General features: G+C 41.2%; 1 long non-coding RNA gene across 1 annotated transcript in view; it reads left to right on the forward strand.

The window, feature by feature from the left end:
- The first annotated feature begins 1,724 nt into the window (after positions 1 to 1,724).
- Positions 1,725 to 18,852, forward strand: part of LOC310668725 — a 35,247-nt gene continuing 18,119 nt past the window's right edge. Inside the window, exons 1-2 of the long non-coding RNA XR_014506816.1 lie at positions 1,725 to 1,754; positions 9,227 to 9,299. This is a non-coding gene — a long non-coding RNA (uncharacterized lncRNA). The remainder of the gene's footprint in view (positions 1,755 to 9,226; positions 9,300 to 18,852) is intronic.

Consider the following 18,852-nt stretch of genomic DNA (forward strand, 5'->3'; position numbering starts at 1 on the left):
ATGTAGGATTCCAACGGTAGGACTACAGCTTTTAGAGAACCAGAGCAATGTCCTCTTAGAGTTCCCAATATTGATGTAAAGCAGCCTTCCTCAACCTGCTACTCTCCAGATGCTTAGGACTACTGCTCCCATCAGCCAAGGGCCAGCATGACCAGTGGTCAAGGATGATGAGAGTCTTTTTAAATATATTTTTATTAGTTTTACAATATACCCCCAATAATAGCCAAATTATAACAATAGTAATTAATTCAGATGATGAGAGTCTTAGTCCAAGACATCTTGAGGACATCAGGGAAGGGAAGGTTGATCTTAAAACTCAAATTGGCCAAGCTTTCAGATCCAAAATATACTATAACAGCCCTATCTTTCCAAGTCATAGATTATTTGTGGACAGCATTTAGAGTCCATAATTTTGAAGACAGGTAAAATTTACATCCCTCCTCCATGTAATCCAAAATCCCAACCAATCTAGTCTGATTAATCTACCTTTAACTTTGTTGGATCAAGGCAGGGTTTCTAAATTCTTGATCTGGTAAACAAATTCTACCATAAGGTTCTGACTACATTTCGTCGATCTGTTCGAGTTAGGATGCTAATATATAAATCTTCAAATATCTAAAGGGCAGTCACATAGAAGAAGGAGCAAGCTCGTTTTCTCCTGCTCTAAAGGCTATGACCTGAATCAATTGCTCCAAGTTACAAGAAGGAGCTTCCGACTAAACATCCAGAATAACTTTCTGATGATAGGAAGAAGAAGAAGAAGAAGAAGAAGAAGAAGAAGAAGAAGAAGAAGAAGAAGAGGAGCTTGGATTTGATATCCTGCCTCTCACTCCCTTTAAGGAGTCTCAAAGCGGCTAACATTCTCCTTTCCCTTCCTCCCCCGCAACAAACACTCTCTGAGGTGAGTGGGGCTGAGAGACTTCAAAGAAGTGTGACTGGCCCAAGGTCACCCAGCAGCTGCATGTGGAGGAGCGGAGACACGAACCCGGTTCCCCAGATTACAAGACTACCACTCTTAACCACTACACCACACTGGCTCAAATAACTAGGAGTTATTTGACAGTGGAACAGACTCCCTTGGGAGGTGGTGGACTCTCCTTCCTTGAAGGTTTTTAAGCAGAGGTTGGGTGGCCATCTTTCATATATGATCTAGTTGAGATTCCTGCCTTGCAGGGGGTTGGAGTACATTGACACTCGGAGTCCCTTCCAACTCTACAATTTTATGATTCTATGATTCTAAATTGCTATGCATTACTTACACTGTCAGTTTCACCACTGCTCTTTGCAGGATTCATGTATAATTCTCTGAGCTTGCACATCTAACTTCATGCACTTCCCGCCTCTCTGAGCAGCATGCAAAAAGGAATACACCGCCAGCCACCAACAAATAAATTTTTTCCCCTTATGGAAATTAAAGCAGATAAAATCTGGCATAAAGAGGGTGTGAAGTACTTGTCCACACCAGTGGAACAACAATATCTGTCTCAGAAATTGAAACTGGCAGATTATCACAGCACTCCTAGCCAGAGCATTAATTAAATTGATGGTTTGAGGGTGAATTATAATTTATAAAGATTGGCGCCACTCTGCTAATATTCCACCTACAGGGGATACAGCCAATTGCATTTTAAAAAGTCAAGCAGCTTGGTTATATCAGAAATCTGGCTGGGTAGTATTGCTTTCTCATAAGCAACTTCCCAAACTATCTCAGTCTCAGAATGAGAGGTTGGTGACCAAAGATCAAGACAAGCAAGGTCAGTGGCATAGTGGGGGGTGGGGAGCCCTGGGCGGCCATTGCCCCAGGCACATTTTTTGAGAGGGCACAACCAGGCACCCCCACAATACTTCATTCATTGAGTGAGACCGTGCCTGGGCTGGCCTTTGGGACTGGGACATGGGCTGCAGAAGCTGCTCCACACAGGTCTGGCCGAGGGGCGGAAGTGTCGGAGAGGTGGCGGCGCTGCCCCTCTCCGATGCTGTGATTGCCCATCAGAGGGGGGGGCAGTGGCGCCGCCTCTCCCTGGGGGCAGGTCATTTCTTCCTCCATGTGCCTGGCATGGAGAGGGAGGAATGAGCTTCCTTGGCCACGTTGCCTCACGGCAGCAGAGGAATGAACTCCATCAGGCCTGACCCCACGAGGCACCATAGGCTAGCTCTAGTCAAATTTAATAATAATAGTCTTCATTATCTATAACAAACAAACCCAAAAATTAGGGGAATGCATCAACTCCAAAAGTTGGTTATGACTCCAGTTTGAAGTTTCATGAAACAGTCCACTTTGGTCTGAAGTGATTCAGGGGCTACCCAATTTAGCTTGGGTTCTGAATGCACTTTGGAAAAAATGAGACTTGGTTTCCACTTTTTATGCTTCGGAAATCAAAATATTCCTATGAATCTTTTTGCTTTTGAGAGAATTATATGAAGAAGGCGTGGTAATCCCTTCAGGGTAGATAAAGCCATCCAAATGGGTTTCGGGGCTTTTGCACTAGCTACCTTTAAATTTTGATATAGATAGATGATAGACAGATAGATATAGATAGATATTTAAACTATAACTTTTTATTTCTTGGCAGAATGTAATGAAATTTGCAGGCAAGATTGCTCTTTCTGAGGGCACAAATCCTGCCAATTTTCAGAAGAATAGCTGTAGCAATTTTCCCATAAGGCAGCCATTACTGTTTGAGGGTGGGTAAAAAGGTATGATGATTTCATCCCTCCTAGCATTTTGCAGGCAATTGGTCTAAAACAGAAGACATAAAAAGGGACCTTTAGGTAAGAACATTGCCAAATTTCCAACCAATTTTTGTGTGCCTTTAATGTTGATTTGGAGGCAAGAACAAAAGGGGTTTGCTTTCCTTCATATGACTTTTTTTCTTTCTTTTCTGGCATGGGCACTGATTCAGTGGTATTAGGTAGGTGTCCCATGGTACCACACACAGAGCACCAGGGAATGTGTGCTGGTTTGAGAAGCAGGCTGAGCTTGGTGTTGGAAAGTTCCTTCTTGTAGACTCATACATCTCCCACCCCTGTGTAGGAACAAAGCAATGAGTTTTGAGCTCTATAGCTATAAAAGGTCTAAGTATCAGATTGAGCACCCCTGAGATTCAAAATAATATTATGCTACTGTAACATAGGCTCAGAATGAAGTAATATCTTAATATGATCTGTCATGTAGTCGTTCCGCTTTAGTCATGCAAACTACTTCTAAGTCAATCATCCCTGGCATGCTGTTAACAGTAAATTGTTCCTTTCCAATAGGGATTTCCAAATTGGCCTTAATAGGCTGATGATCATAGACACCAAATGGTAGCTATTCAAAATTAAAGAAGCTGCCAAGTGTCTTAGCTGGAAGACAAATGTAATCTACCCTATTCACAATAAGGACAATTTGTAAGTTGAGACACCTTTTTGTCATGTGCTTATGTATAATTAGATATAATTTGAAAAGGACTTTCATTAACAAAGATACCTGCAAACATAGTTTTTCCATCTTTTAATTCACAATGTGGGTAGCAGAAAGAATTTCCAAGATCCAGTTCCATGTGTTGGGCCAAAACTTTATTTTTAATAACACTTTGCATGAGTATCACAGTCATTTGGCAGTGTAAAATTTGTACAGTTATTCTTCAGAAGTTCTAAGGCAGAGCTCAGTTCCTGCCAAATGATGCCTGAGCGTTCTTGAACAGAATGTAAATATTAGTTGTAATTAGGGAGATGGATTCTTCATGCCAAACACTTAGAATCAGTAAAAGTGGAATTAAGAAGGTCTATTAATTCACAGCACTTTATCCTTTTGGAATTGACAAAAATAGTAAGTGTTCCAACCAGCTCGCATCTGTCAAATGCTCACGAGGCCCTCAACCCCATTGAACTTCATGATGAAAATCTTCCCCAAAACAGGGACAGTAATTCACATATCAGGCAGACAAATGGTGACAAACTCTTCTCAAAATGAAAAAAGAAATCTTTTTAAACCACATCTCAGCTTGCAATATTATAAGATAAAGTAACAAGACTATAACTATCCACCAAATTTTGGAGCACGGGAATAAATAGCTTTTTGCTCAAGTCTGTGTAAATTGCTCACCACATGGTTTATTCACCCCAGATATCAAGTGTCTGGGATATTCTTTCCTAGTGTTCTTTTCTCTGTATATCCATGTAAAAGAAGATAACTGAATCATCGATACAGGGATCAAGATGTGTTTTCATGCTAAAACTCTATTCTGCAGGCATATTGGTGGGGTGTATGTCTAACATTAGTTTTTCAATTGATAGTCTGTCCCCAAGTTTCTTTTTCTTTTTCTTGAAGACTCTATTCCTGGAATATTGCATGAGCCTCTGTGACACAAATCTATGTTTAAGAGCTGCCCTTCTGCTCCAAGAAAAACAATCCCAATTTCTGCGAGGGCCATGTCCTTTAGAAGAACTCTCAGAAAGAGACTGGGGCTCCATAAAGCCAAGCTTTATTGTAACACTCGTTCTTGGAGCCTGCTTTCTTGTTCCAAATACATATTACTAGGCTGGATACTCAAACCTCAATCTTAACACTACCTCTGCTACTGGATGTGGGGAAAATTGTAACACAGAATATCTTACTTAAAGGGAATTGTAACTTAAATGTTTTCTTAATTGTGGCATAAATGACAAAATGGATGGTTCAGAAAGATGCTATGAAATATAAGATATGCACAATACCCATTAAAGTTGTTTTTTCCCCTTAGTTTTCCAGGCTGAGATTCTTCCCAGCAATTGCCCCCAAATCTCAAAAGTGGGATCCTGAACCTCACAATGATTCTATCATTGGCATATCCGGACAGAGTCCTCAGATGACACAGGTCTCTTGTGAGAGAGATTTGAGCAGATTGTTGTTGGAAAAGAATTCTTTTTTAACATTGTGCCTTTATCAGCAGTTGTAGTGTCCTCCACTTCCTTGGGTTTGGTTAGTAGGTCACCTTCCTTGGGTTCCCACCTGAGCAAAATGACTGGCAATTCTGCTTTTTAGTTTAGCTGCTGAGGTGGAAGGAGTTGTGGAACCTTCTGGAGCAGCTTGGGGGGGGCACAGCAAGGTACAAGAAAGAAAAGAGAAGTCTGCGGGTGTGACATTGATCTCACCTGCTTTCTCTGCCTTGTAATCAAATGCCCCAGGGTACATTATTTTCAAACTGTCCCCACCACTCTTTTGTCCATTTTGTCATCTATGCCATAATTTTTCAAATTTTATTTTGGCAACAGTGTATAGAATTGGTTGTTTCAGACTGCCCCCAAGGAGAGACTATGTTCTAAACACATTCAGCTCAATGAATCCCCTCTCCCACGCACCTGAAGTAGGGATGGACCAGCCAACAATTACTAGTTCTTTCAATTCCTTTTTCCCAATATTAAATTCAGTTTGCAATTCTATAGCCATTTGTGTGTTTTTTTTAAAGGAAAATCCTTGTGAAAATCCTTTAGCATTTTAATTTCTCCTAATATACACATTTTTGCACGTAGTTTTGACAAATATACATTGTTGTAGGTTACTTTCACTAATATGTACATTCATATGCACACATATATGCATGTTTATACACATTGCTTAGCTTGAGAACTGCCTCACAAAATTCATAAAAGTGTGAATTTCAAAGGATGGCTGTGTTTCTGTTCACATATTGTTTTGGAAATTGCTAATTTAGTAAGTTCATATTTAAAAGATAACTGAATCATTTCCCCCCACTTCTCACCACCCCCATCCTGAAAGTATCCTTCCTTCCTTTTTCCTGCAATCAGTGCCTTCCTGCTTTTTCAATACCCGTTCCGCCTTCATACTGTGTACTCAACTCAATGTCTTCACCTCTTAGGATCAAAGGATCTATTACCTTCAAAGGATATATCATGATAAATCTCTTAGTTTTGGAGTGCAAGAACTCTTGAAGACTAGGCCGCCTAAGAGTAAGAGGGAAAAGGCCTCAACGATTTAAACTGCCTAGTTCTCAATGTTGCCTATGTTAAGGACCACCATTTTGAATATAGTAGTAAGTGAGGAAAAGCTTGATAAGAACAAAATATTAAAAAGTATAAAATCACAAGTCAGCTTAAGTAAATAAGACTCACTTTTGGCTTATCCAGAATTGCCCTTGCCTTGCTGCTTTCCCTCAGGAATACCCAATCTTTACAGCTGAATCGGCACAAACATCAATCGAGTTTTCTCCAGATTGACGTTTGTGCCTATTTATCGCTGAAGAGTGGGATTTCTGGGGGAAAGTGGCAAGAGCAATACCACTCAGACTCGTCACAGAACAAAAGCAAGCCTGGATGAGCCCTTAAACTCACCACGGATACTAAAAACATAAAAATCTTGGAGGCAAGGATAAAGAACAAAGCCTCAACAACTAAGAGAGCTAGAACATTTCATAATAATTTCTGAATTACACTGAAGACCAGTATTTATTTAAAATAGTGGTGTACTGCACAGCTAAGTTATCAGCATATGTAATTGTATGTGCGTGTGCATAATTATGTACAGATGCAAAGATCTCATGTAAAAAACAGCCTCTATTCCCTCCAGCTGAAAAGATAACATTCCAAATATATATTCATTTGGTAATTAGTTTAACTTGGATACATAACTTATTATTGTATAGACTTGTCTGAGGCATGTGCTCTATGTTGTGTATTATGTGGATTATATTCGATGTGAATGAACAAAATGTGGACTCTGATCGTTGCACAGAGCTGTGTATATTTGAAATATAGAATCGTTGAATTGTGAATGTTTTGTCAGTTTTTTCCATGCATTTTCATTATTTAGGACCTTTGTGAATGATTTTGTTTTATTAAATAGCTTTACAGACTAATCCACTGCAAATGTAAGCCTCCCTTGGTTCGATGGCATCTATTTTCAAACAAATATACATACTGGTGCATTCACAGTCATTTTTGGGTTTTGTCACATTGCATAGATGTCAATAACGTTTCTAAAATGCATTTCTTTTATATGCAGACTTTGCTATACCTGAAGTGCCATATTAATACTCTTATATTTTTATGTGGGAAATCCTTCTATTTTTTCACACTTGTTTTTTTAATAATGGCTTGGACATGATTTCATGACTTTTTAAATAAGTAAAACTAGACCATGACCATGTCATGAATTCACTGCTGCAAAGGACGGAATTGAATCAAAATTGTACAAATATTAGAGAAGTATGCAGCCCTGTGCTATCACTGATTTTAGAATGAGATAACGACTCCTTGAGACAGAAGACTAGTTTAGGGGTGTAAAGGGCAGATTTGTTCACCAACAGAATGACTGGAGGCCCCCAGAAGGAACAGCAGAGGGGGCTTCTGAGCAAGCAGCAAAATATCCCAGCTGACCTTGTCAACGGCATATAAGAGTTTAGTGTTAAATGAATTGTACCCCTAATATTTCTATTAAGATCTTAACAAAGCATCTCATGTAAATCTCTGTATCACCCACCACTAAAAAGCAATGCTAATTGAATGTAGCAAATTGTTTTTGCTCTTCACTCAATCATTATTTTTGACATACTTTAAAAAAAATAAAAATCCCCATCCACCTTCTCCTCACTAATTACCACACTGATAGGAAGCCTAGCCTAGGAACACAACAGATGTGTGACTCTCCCATTTGCTCTAAGGCAGAAGAGATAGGCACAATTTATTTCTGTTATACTTTAATATGTGCAGAGGGGAGCGCTATAATTTTCCAGTAATGTAATATAAGCAAGACACGTGAAAAGAAAGTTGTGTCTGTATGTTTTCCTGGACTAGGTGTGCAGCACACAAATGGTTTATTTAAACGAACAATGCAATTTTCCTAAGCTGGGTGTTTAGTTTTCTTTATGGGAGGAAATGGAAATTGTTGATTTAGCTCCCATCTGCACGCAGCAACAATTGCCAACATTTGTTCTTTTGCATGAACACTTAAACACACACTGATGTATCAAGCAATAAAGATCTCCCAGAGAAAGAAAACAAAATACAGACTCCCTGCAGCAATCGACAGTGTGTGGCTAGGCACACTCAAGGGACCAATACACTCCATCACTGTGAAGATATAGATCCCCTTCTCTCTTTCACTCCTTTTGCAAAGATGTCTGATGTCCCTCCAGGTTCCACAATCTGGATTTGATTAAATAATTATAAACCCTGAGCAGCAGATCTATCATTCATGCTCCTGAACATGCCAACATGCGCCATTTGTGGCGATGCCAACCAATGGTGAAGCTTCTCTCATTATTGTCATTGAAAATATAGTGGTTTGGTGTTTGTGCTATTTCCTGGATTTTGGTGATATAAGATTGCCCAGCAATTTGCTTCTTTTGCCAACAACACTAAAGAATTTTATAATAAATCCCTTCTATATTTACTCAGTCCACCGCTCTGTCACTGAAATTAGCCATTTATGAACATATGTTCTGTAATACCTGTTTTCTTTTTCAGTTTGACTCTTCTTTGAATCCTAGCAGAAAATCAATCAAAATATGGTTTGCTACTCCTTTCCCTCCACTTTGAAGATTGTTTTGTGTGTGTGTGTGTGTGTGTGTGTGTGTGTGTGTGTGTTTATGGTTTTAAATGGATATAGTACTTACAATTTCACAATATATGGCAGCAAAGCTAAATGGACCACACTTGAGATCTTGTGCATTTTGCTTAGAAATCCTGTAAAGCAATTGATATGAAATATTAACTACAACTACATTCAATGTAACCAGGGGACAGAAAATTAATTCAAAAGAAGTAAAATATCTAAATCAGCTTGCATTGCCAGGTCTATGTTTATGCTGTTCATTTTTTAAACTTTGTCTCACATGGAGGGGTCAGGAAAGGCGTAATTTCTATATCAGCTGCATATAGAGCAGCATACCATAAATGATCAGATTTACTCAGAATATAAGCATTACTTTGGTGAGTGACAATCCAAATCAATGTGCATGTAGCCTTGGTTAGATACTCTGAATATGACCAACCAGCTGTTTGGTAACAAGAAAAAAACAAGGAGAAATAAAACCATCTCCATAACCTTAAACTTTCTGAAAAGTTTAAGAGTGTTTACTGGGGGCTACATTTGTGTAGCCCAGCTGCTTAATAAGGTAGGAAATAGCACAGACGCAAGATTCCCCATGCAAACAAATAAATGCTTGCTGCCACAAAAGTATGGCCCCTAGCTAGATTGCACTAGTAAGATATCATGAACATTTTCACTGACATCACAATATTCCAGGTATACAGCCTTTTCCATTGCAGCCTCACAACTATGAAGTGAACTCCTGAGAAGACGGAATAGATCTCTGGAGGTATGTAGATCCCAATTTCAATCCCTGGCATTTCCAGGTGGAATGCGGTGGGGAAAACCTCTGCCGGTGATCCTGGAGAACCACAACGAGTCACAGCAGACAACATAGAACTTGATGGACAAATAATTTGACATGGTATAAGAACATTTCCTGTATTCATTTCTAGGGTGCATTAATGTACAACCTTCTGACGTTCTCTCCTCCCCCCTTTTTAAAGCCTCCAAATTCTACCTTACAAGTCTAGTTGAGGAGTGGGATAGCACTACTTTTATTGTCTGGGAAAAAATCTTGGTCCTGTAATAATTTTGGTCCTGTAATAATATAGCAAGGGAGGAAAATCTTGGTCCTGTAATAATATACCGGGGGGAGGGAGGGAGGGAGAGAGAGAGAGAGAGAGAGAGAGAGAGAGAGAGAGAGAGAGAGAAGGTCTTACATACATTGAATTATATCCGTTCCACAGCATCAAAGCAGAGGACAGACTTTCTTCCACGTAGGCAATTGGATTCATTAGTTCATATGAAAGAGTAGAACTGACATGTGTTGAACTGACCACAAGAGGTCACTCTTATTTTTTTATGGCATGTACTGGAAGTGTATTAAGAATTTCAGCAGCTCTAAAGTGTTCTATTACTGTATCTATTTCAAAGCAGAATTCCATATAGATATCTACACATAAGTAACTCCAACTGATTTCAGTGAGACTTACTGCCAGGTAAGTGCAGATAGGATGGCAGCCATATCATAACCCTCATCATCATTTACCTGCCCTTCACCCCAAGGTAGCAGTTTAAAGCAACTTAGAATAAATCGAGTTCTAAAAATATACACCTCAGGGGACAAAAGCCTGGATAAAGAGGTGTGTCTTCAACATTCACTGACAGCTGTGCCGTGGAGATGCCAGATGTACTTCTCTGAGAAGGGGGTTCCACAACTTTGTGGCTGCCATAGAGCATGCACTCTCCTGGGCAGCCCGTGAGCTTTTGAGAGCAGTGCAACAACCAAGAGGGCCCCCTCTGCTGATCTCAGCACCTGAGAAGGTATGTAGGGAAGGTCTCTCGGGTATTTGGGGTCTGAGTCCTTTGGGGCTTTAACACCTGCACAGTGAACCAACTGGAGATTCCGAGTCATTTTGAAGCGCAGCCCCATGGAGAGAGGAAGTCACCAGAGCATGGAATACAGTGGCCAAGTTATTTCTGTTCAAAATGGAGCTATAGAAGTAGCTGGGAAAAGGCACTCCTAGCTGCCAAAGCCATCATGGTTGTGACTCTCTTAGTTTTCATCAAGGAATGCTCAGTATTAGGTCACAGGAAAGGCACAAGGAATGTTTGAATGTCACCAGGCAGTGCTGCTGAATAGCCCCCAATTCCTTTTAATAGGCCTCTATAAAAGCACTCGATAGATTATTGCTTCCAAAGATATTGACTTGGCTGGTCTACAAATCCTTGCCAGTAAAATGGATATTTCTGATCTATTTCCATCGCTGGTATTGACCTACAATGCACTGCTGACGTATGATTTCTGCAGCGAGAGAAGAATGGATTTCTCCCATTTTCCTTCCCCTTCATTCAGTGGGTTCACTCTGTCCTGCATTCCACTCTGCTTGAATTCTGCTTCAACTAGAAGAAGGTCTAAAATTAATTCGGGAATTGGAGCATACTGTTTATGATTCCTTCATCTCATTTGTATCCTCCCTGCCAGAAACAGCGGTGGATGGGATAAGATGTATTCCACACTGTTTCTCTCCCTGTTCTTTTTTTTACCTACTGGTGAAATCTTCCGTCCCCTGCAATTCCCCTGTTGATTGACACCATGCCATTATTAAGCTTTTCGTTTAGTAATAGTGCAGGAGTAGAGAATTTTCATCAGAAGTGTAAGAGGAGAAGGAAGGTTTTACATTTTCTTCTGCCTGCAAATCCCACTTCTGCTGCTGAGCTGACCAGGGAACAGCAGAGTGATGAAAAGGAGCTGGAATGCTGAAGAGAATGAATCTTCTTGTGTAGCCCCACACCATTCTTCCCACTGCTGATCAGTGGGAGGGTATGTTGTGGGACATGCAAGATTTGTCAGTTGGCCAGAAGCAGCCCAGGGGGTGCAGATTGTACACATCTGAACAAGTGAGGCATGTTTCTCAGAGACTTTGATACTGACTGGAGAATGTGCACATTGCCTGGAGAATGTATACATACTACATTTGAGATATGCACATTACCTAAGGCTTGCTGAGAATTATGCATAATAGCCGAAGAATGTACCAAATTAAGCCAAATGTGCACATTCCCCAAGGCCCAATTATGTATAATGGCTGGAGGATCTAGAAAATTCAGTTGAGATATGCACACTTCCCAAGGTATGTTGGGGATTACGGTATGTACTGTATATTGACCAGGAAATGTTTATGATTCCCTATTCATGGAAGGTTAATGTGCACATTCTCCATGAGGGAGGCCTGGTGAATATACACAATGACTACTTATTATGGACATTAACCATTCAACTTATATTCCCCTTAACATATACACACAGTTTTGTTCTTTCTGGGCCAACTTTTCTGTTTGTGCATGTGTGCACAGATACAAATTTGCAAACATGTGAGTTCTGTTTCAAGCAGAAAAACAAAAGTGAGTTCTGCTTAAAATTGATGAGTACCACAGATATTTGCAAAGAAGAGGTGGCTGTGAAGGTTTTATTATCATGTGTTGCATTTACACTCCGATGCACAGGTGTAAATCATAGCCTATGAAATGTCATTTATAAGCATGCCTGGGAATTTTCTTTTTAATCCGGATGAATATTTGCCTCTGTTTAAACCTTGCCTCTCTCACTGAAGGTACCAGATCTTATCTTGTATATGAGCCTGAATTTTCATGCACATTTAAAGCCATTTACAGCTGTTCTATTGTCCCAGGCGCAATAATTTATCTGTGTTCAGTTTCCTTTGGAATGAGTCGCTGGAAGCTTATGATATTTGAGTTTATTACGAATACACAGGTTGAGCAAACTGCTTAAAAACTGCAGAAGCCAAATCCACTACCCTATGTCAAACCCCCAGAGACAGCCCAGAGCGCAAAGCAAACCCTCCTCCACTGTGTCTCATTCAAAACTGCAGTCTGTCTGCCAAAGTGCTTCTGTTGTTTTCCAGCCACACCTACCCTGCTCTCTCCCTCTGTCTTGGGACAGGGAAGAAAGCAGATGATACATCTCCTTCTTTCCTTGGACCATTTATCCCTGATCTGCCTAACAGAAGCAGTCCCTGGCATCTTTGCCACTGACTATCTATTTATTTAAAAGCACTTCTAAATCACTTAATAGTTTTAAAACTTCTAAATGCACAAACATTTATTATTATTATTATTATTATTATTATTATTATTATTATTATTATCTTGTACCCCACCCATCTGATTGGGTTGCTCCAGCCACTCTGGGTGTCTTGCAACAGAATGTAAAAGAACACATGCTAAATGAGACATTTAAAGCATCCTGATACAGGGCTGCCTTCAGATGTCTACAGAAGCTCATATAATTGGCTATTGCTTTGACATCTCACAGGAGGGTGTTCCACCAGAAAGCTCTCAGAGGTGGACCTCGGCGTCCAGGGCTGAACAATGTGAGTGGAGGCACTCCTTCAAGTATACAGGGCTGAAACCATTTAGGCCTTTAAAGGCCAGCAGCAACACTTTGAATTGTGCTTGGAAGGATACTAGGAGTCAGGGGTACCATCTTGCCCTCAGGATTGTGAGTGCCCACCACTGCATGCAGACGTGCAACATCACACACGCACACCTGCACGTAGTGCATGGGACATCACACACACTATATGCAGGCGTGTGCATGTGACATTGCATGTCTGCGTTATGGTGGCTGGCAGTGACTCCTCTTCTGCTTCAGCCAGCAAGGCACCCTTTTCCGTGGGGAGGGGCTCGGATTGGAGGCAGAGAGACTCTGTCTCCACATCTGAACTCCACCCTCCAGAAAAGGATGCTTTGCTTGCTGGCTGAGGAAGATGGAGCTGAACTGCTTCTCTCCCTGCTGGCTTTTTTCCACTGACTTTGTGGGTGCCCCAGTTATATTATTGTGGGTGCCCAAGCACTCACAGCTGCCTGGAGTTGGCTTCTATGCTGGGAGCCAATGTAAGTCTTTTAGGGCCAGGGTTCTATGTTCCCATATAGCAGCCTCTCCCCATCACCAGTCTGGCAGCCGCAATCTGGATTAATTGTAGTTTCCAAGTCACCTTCAAAGGCAGCGCCCTTAGTCATCTAATCTTTATAGGTAAAATTATCCACCCCTGAGCATTTTTAGGATTTTCTCATTCCCCGAAAGTTGCCAAATATACCCCTTCACTTTCCCCTTCCCACAAAAGGTGGGCAAGAGCTATTTGGCTCAGGTTTAGTTTTTAAAATAGGCTATTATTAAATATTTGGAAGGAGCATCTGTAATGAAAAACAAAACCACAACATTTCAGAAACATGCTGTCTGTGGAATACAGAAGACATCCATATTGGTTGGATTTATTTTGCCTGCATCCATCTGTGCATTCTGTCCCATTTTCCTGGTGAAATATTTGATTTCTTATTTATGCTAGTATCTATGAATGCCACAAGCTCTGTTTATGTTTTCACTTATAAGAGTTAGCTTATTTTCCCAACCACTTACTGGAAGGAAAATGATAGAAAAGTCAAGATATTTAATCCTGATGAGGCAAAGGTGGCAGTGATTACTCTCACACTGTGTCTATTGGGAGAGAGAAAAGATATCTTTCGGTTGAGGTTTGGACAACTTGCAACAGTTGCCCAATATTTACAATGTCATTAGTACAGCAGCTCTCAACAGACACAAGCCCAAATCTGACAGCTGATCCTTTTCACATATACTTATTAAAAGCTCAATTTTCAAGTTACAATTGTAGCTACATTTCCCTGCCAATATTCAAAACCTGAACTGGCATTAGTTCTTGACCTCAAAAGCTCTGTATTATCTTCAACAAAGTAAAATAGTCAAAAGTCAGGTGCTAGCTTAAGCCAGTATCAGTTGGCATGAATGTCAATGGTTGCATTTTTACACAATGTTAAGCCAAATTACATCTTAGTGTGAGCTTGCAGACTTCCAGAGAGGAGACTGAAGCTCCGCTGCTCTTCCCAGATCCTTTAAGCTCCATGTTGTGAGGCAGCTAAGCCAAGGTTTGGCTTAATAGGTCATCTGAACCCAGGCTCATGTTTAAGCCCTCTCCTCCTTAACAATGACAGGTAGCCAACAGGAAACCTTGGCTACAGAGCTCTCCAAAATCCAGTTCTGCTAAGCCATAATTTGGCTTACCATGTAGTGTGAACCACGTCAATATTTCATCTTTTCATAAACAATGTGGGGGGATAAAATTGAACCCTGCTGACTACTTCAGATGATCTACATCATTTAAGGTCAAGCGGCCATCACACCCGCACATACCCCGTCTCCCTCCACCCACAAATTCACACACAAATGCACCTTTCCACTGGATGAAGCCACATCAGGCGTGCAGGCCAGGGACTAGCACTGTTGCCTAGCACTATTTTTCTCTCCTCTGCCAGGCCTTGCTCCACTAGAGTGACTGATGAGGTTAAAATTCCTGTCAGCAGCTTTGAGTTTACCTCAGGATTGTTCCGAGTTCCAAACACTGCTGTTTCTGTGGCTATTGGTGGACAGACCTTTCCCAGCTGCGGTACCAGAAATGTCACAGGGAAACCTGGTCCATCTCTTTCCCAGTAAAAGCTGAATTGCAGAGAAGTTTATGAACTTGAAGAGTAGGAAAGCCTTTCATATTAAAGGAAAGAAAGAGACTAGAGAGCCTGTCCTCCCACTTGGTTTTTGCCTGCTCTCACAGCTCTAATAAAAACATATGGAGAAGGTAAATTAGGACAGCCGACTGCTTCTGTCAACGCTGAACAAACAGAATCTTTAAACTTTATGTGTGACTTAGAATCCAAGAATGCAGACTTTGTTTTAGTTGATGGGCTTGTTAAAGAAAATACTTTGATAGCAAGGAGGGAAAGGGGGGGGGGAGAGAAAAGAGGAGAATTATATAGAAATGAGAGCAGATTAAAGTACAAAAAGAACCCCTGACATCAGACAGAAGCCTGTTTGATTAGGTCACCCTATAGACTAGAAATAATTAAAAATAAAGAAGATAGATGGAATATGTCAGGTGCTTAAAACAACATCACGAAGCCTACTCAGAGAAGCACATGTTTGTGCAAGCCGAGGAAGTGAGGTTGTGGCAGATGTGGAATATTTCTGCTGGCTGAAGGCCTCGAGTGGACAAGGAGGAGGATTTTGAATACTGTGCAAGTAAACGTGATGCAAGGTATATTAAAAAGCCAAAGCAAATTGGAGGTGGAGTTAGAAAGGAAGAAGAATGCTTGAAACATTGTAGTGGTGCTAAGGACCAGGCAGCTACTTCTGCTAAAAAGAATGCCTCAGTTATCCAGCATATGCTCCTCAGTCCTGCACTCTTCTCTCCCCTTGGCCCCCATTCCCCCCCCCAAATGTTGTGGCTCTTTGGATAATAGCCACCCAGCTCTCCTGCCCCCTGCCCACCCAGCTTTCAAAATAATGAAGGAAGCATTTGCTTTCAGAAGAGCATTATTGAAGCCCCAGGTGAGCGTCTCCCTCTTGTTTTCCCCTGACAGGGATTCCTGCAACAGAAAGCCTCAGCAGGCTGGCAGGTGCTGTTAGGATCAAAGCTGAACCTCCCACAGAGCTTTATGGGGATTTCCACACTAATATGCTGATACACACATTGGCCAGATAACTGACATTGCCTAAATATTTGCCCTTGACTGCTATGCTTGGCCTCGCGCTTGTAGCAACAAGGGTGGTTTTCAAGTTAGTCTCTTCAGCCTGCGTACCTCTCTCTGCTATATTATCCAATTCCCATTTGCCAAATGATGGTGGGGGGGTGGTGGATTAGGAAAGCAAGCATCAGCATTTCCACAGATCTGCTTCCTGCTCATCCACAGACAATATTCAACTCAGTTAGGAGCAAACCAACGAATCTGCCTTCTACAAAGTCAGAGTGTTGGTCCATCTAGTTTAGCATGGTCTATACCAGTGTTTCCCAGCTATTTTGGACTTCAGTTCCCATCATCCCTGACCACTGGTCTTGTTAGCTGGGGATGATGGGAGTTGTAGTCCAAAGACAGCTGGAGACCCAAGTTTGGGAAACACTGGTCTACACTGATGGGCAGAATTTAAGACAGAGAGTCTTCTGCAGCCCTGGTCCTGGAGATGCTGGGGGGTTGAACCCGAGACCTCCTGATGCAAAGCAAGTGCTCTAATAGGGTTGGCACTTTCTCAGCCCAGCATTACTTCAGAGGGATATGCTTCTGCAGAAATTTTATCATCATTGGTAGCTGGATTAATGTTGCTGAGTTTTCGTTGTTGCTTTGGGCTGGGAATCGTGGTGGAGAGAGACATAGTGATTGTAGTAATTACACACACTTCTTAGCAGGGAACATAGGGATGGGAGTTTAGAGATGACTCCCTGGAATCCAGAATAGCCAAAGAGAGGAACCCCAACCGATAGTGCTTCCGCTTGCACAATGGGGCGTTTCCCCTCCTCTTCTGCCATGCCTCCCCAAATTGTCTTGGCTTGAGAGAACCCCAAAGACAGTGTGGAGAGGGAAATTGTTCTATCTAGCATGCTGCTATGCTTGTGCAGTTAGAATATTCATCTTTGTGTGACACTGAACTCCATCCATAATGTGTATATAACAAACTATGAACCTGAGAAACTTCAATACAGTGGCACCTCTGGATGCGAACGGGATCCGTTCCGGAGCCCTGTTCACATCCTGAAGCAAACGCAACCTGCGTCTGCGCAGGCCGTGATTTACTGCTTCCGTGCATTTGTGTGACATCATTTTGAGCGTCTGCACATGTGCGAGTGGCGAAACCCGGAAGTAGCACACTCCGTTACTTCCAGGTTGCTACAGAGCACAACCCAAAAATGTTCAACCCGAAGCTACTTCAACCCAAGGTATGACTGTATAATACAATGCCACACTCTAAAACAATAAAATCTCCAAAACAATAACATAGAAGCAAACTTTGAAACATCTTAAGAGTCAGGAGTCCCTTTTGTCTTCAGCCTCCCCCTTGCCAGGGCACACCCTGACTCACAAAATAAAACAATCGCCCCACTAACACATAGACATCATATCTAAACTCTGCCTTAAGATCATTGATATAAGGGATATCAGTGACAGCCCAACCAGTTAACTATGGACAAAGTTTTGCTGTAGGAAAATGGTTCTAATTATGTAATTAATCTACTAAATGTTACAGCCTTTCTCAAGAATCAATTACGTTTTAGCCTTGTAAATGGGGTGATTAATGTCAGACTACAACTCCCATCATGTTGGCTGCAGCTGAAGAGAACTGGAGTCCAATAACATCTGGCAGGGCATGGCTTTTGTCTGCTCTGCTTTAAAATATTGTGCCTATGATTATTCTGGCAAAATCATCAGAATGTTTTAGGGGGTGGAATCACCAAGATTCACTTTTAACATTTGGATTACTGTTTATTTTCTCCCCCTACCTGAAACATATGGAAAGTTTGATTATCGCTAAGGAGCTGCTGAACCTACATTTATGGACAATTTACTGGCCATGTTAGTAGGAACTATGTACATGTCAAAGAACATAAAGTCTGAATTCAGACCAAGCTCCACATCAAATATTCCAAAATTTAACAAATGACCATTCAAGGAGAATGTTGCCTAAGCATTTCCCCACAGCTCAGACTGGGTTATCTGTCATCCATCGACTTTTTCTTTTTCTGAGATGCTTTTTGTAAGCTTCAGGAAGCAATCTCTGTGGAAAATTGGAAGCATTCAATTATTTTAACCTGAATTACCTATAATACATCTGCTATAAACATGAGAAGCTGTGTATTACAGTACAGGCTACATGTGTATTTAACTGCATTGACTGACATAGAGTGAAAGAGGAGATACAGTACGGTATCCAGGCAAACTGAAGTATCTACCCATCTTGGCACATGGAGGTGAGCAGGAAGAGAGTAATCAGACAGCCCTAAGACTGCAGATGCGCCATTACATAATTAAAACATGCATTTGTTTTCATGGACATTAATAATAATAAAATAATAATAATAATAATAATAATAATAATAATAATAATAATAATAATAATTATTTATATCCCGCCCTCCCCAGCCGAACCCGGGCTCAGGGCGGCTAACAACAATCAAATAATACAACATTCTAAAATCATTTCATTATAAAATTAATTCAAATCAAATTGATGGCAACCATTGGGCTAGAGTTCTGTGCAGGTTGCCAGAGGAGGGAGTCAGGCTGTGCCCTAGCCAAAGGCTTGGTGGAACAACTCTGTCTTGCAGGCCCTGCGGAAAGATGTCAAGTCCCGCAGGGCCCTAGTCTCTTGTGGCAGAGCGTTCCACCAGATCGGAGCCACAGCCAAAAAAGCCCTAGCTCTAGTTGAGGCCAGCCTAACCTCTCTGTGGCCTGCGACCTCAAATATATTTTTGTTTGAAGAT

Source organism: Podarcis tiliguerta (assembly GCF_965153285.1).
Source record: "Podarcis tiliguerta genome assembly, chromosome: 2".
Taxonomy (NCBI): domain Eukaryota; kingdom Metazoa; phylum Chordata; class Lepidosauria; order Squamata; family Lacertidae; genus Podarcis; species Podarcis tiliguerta.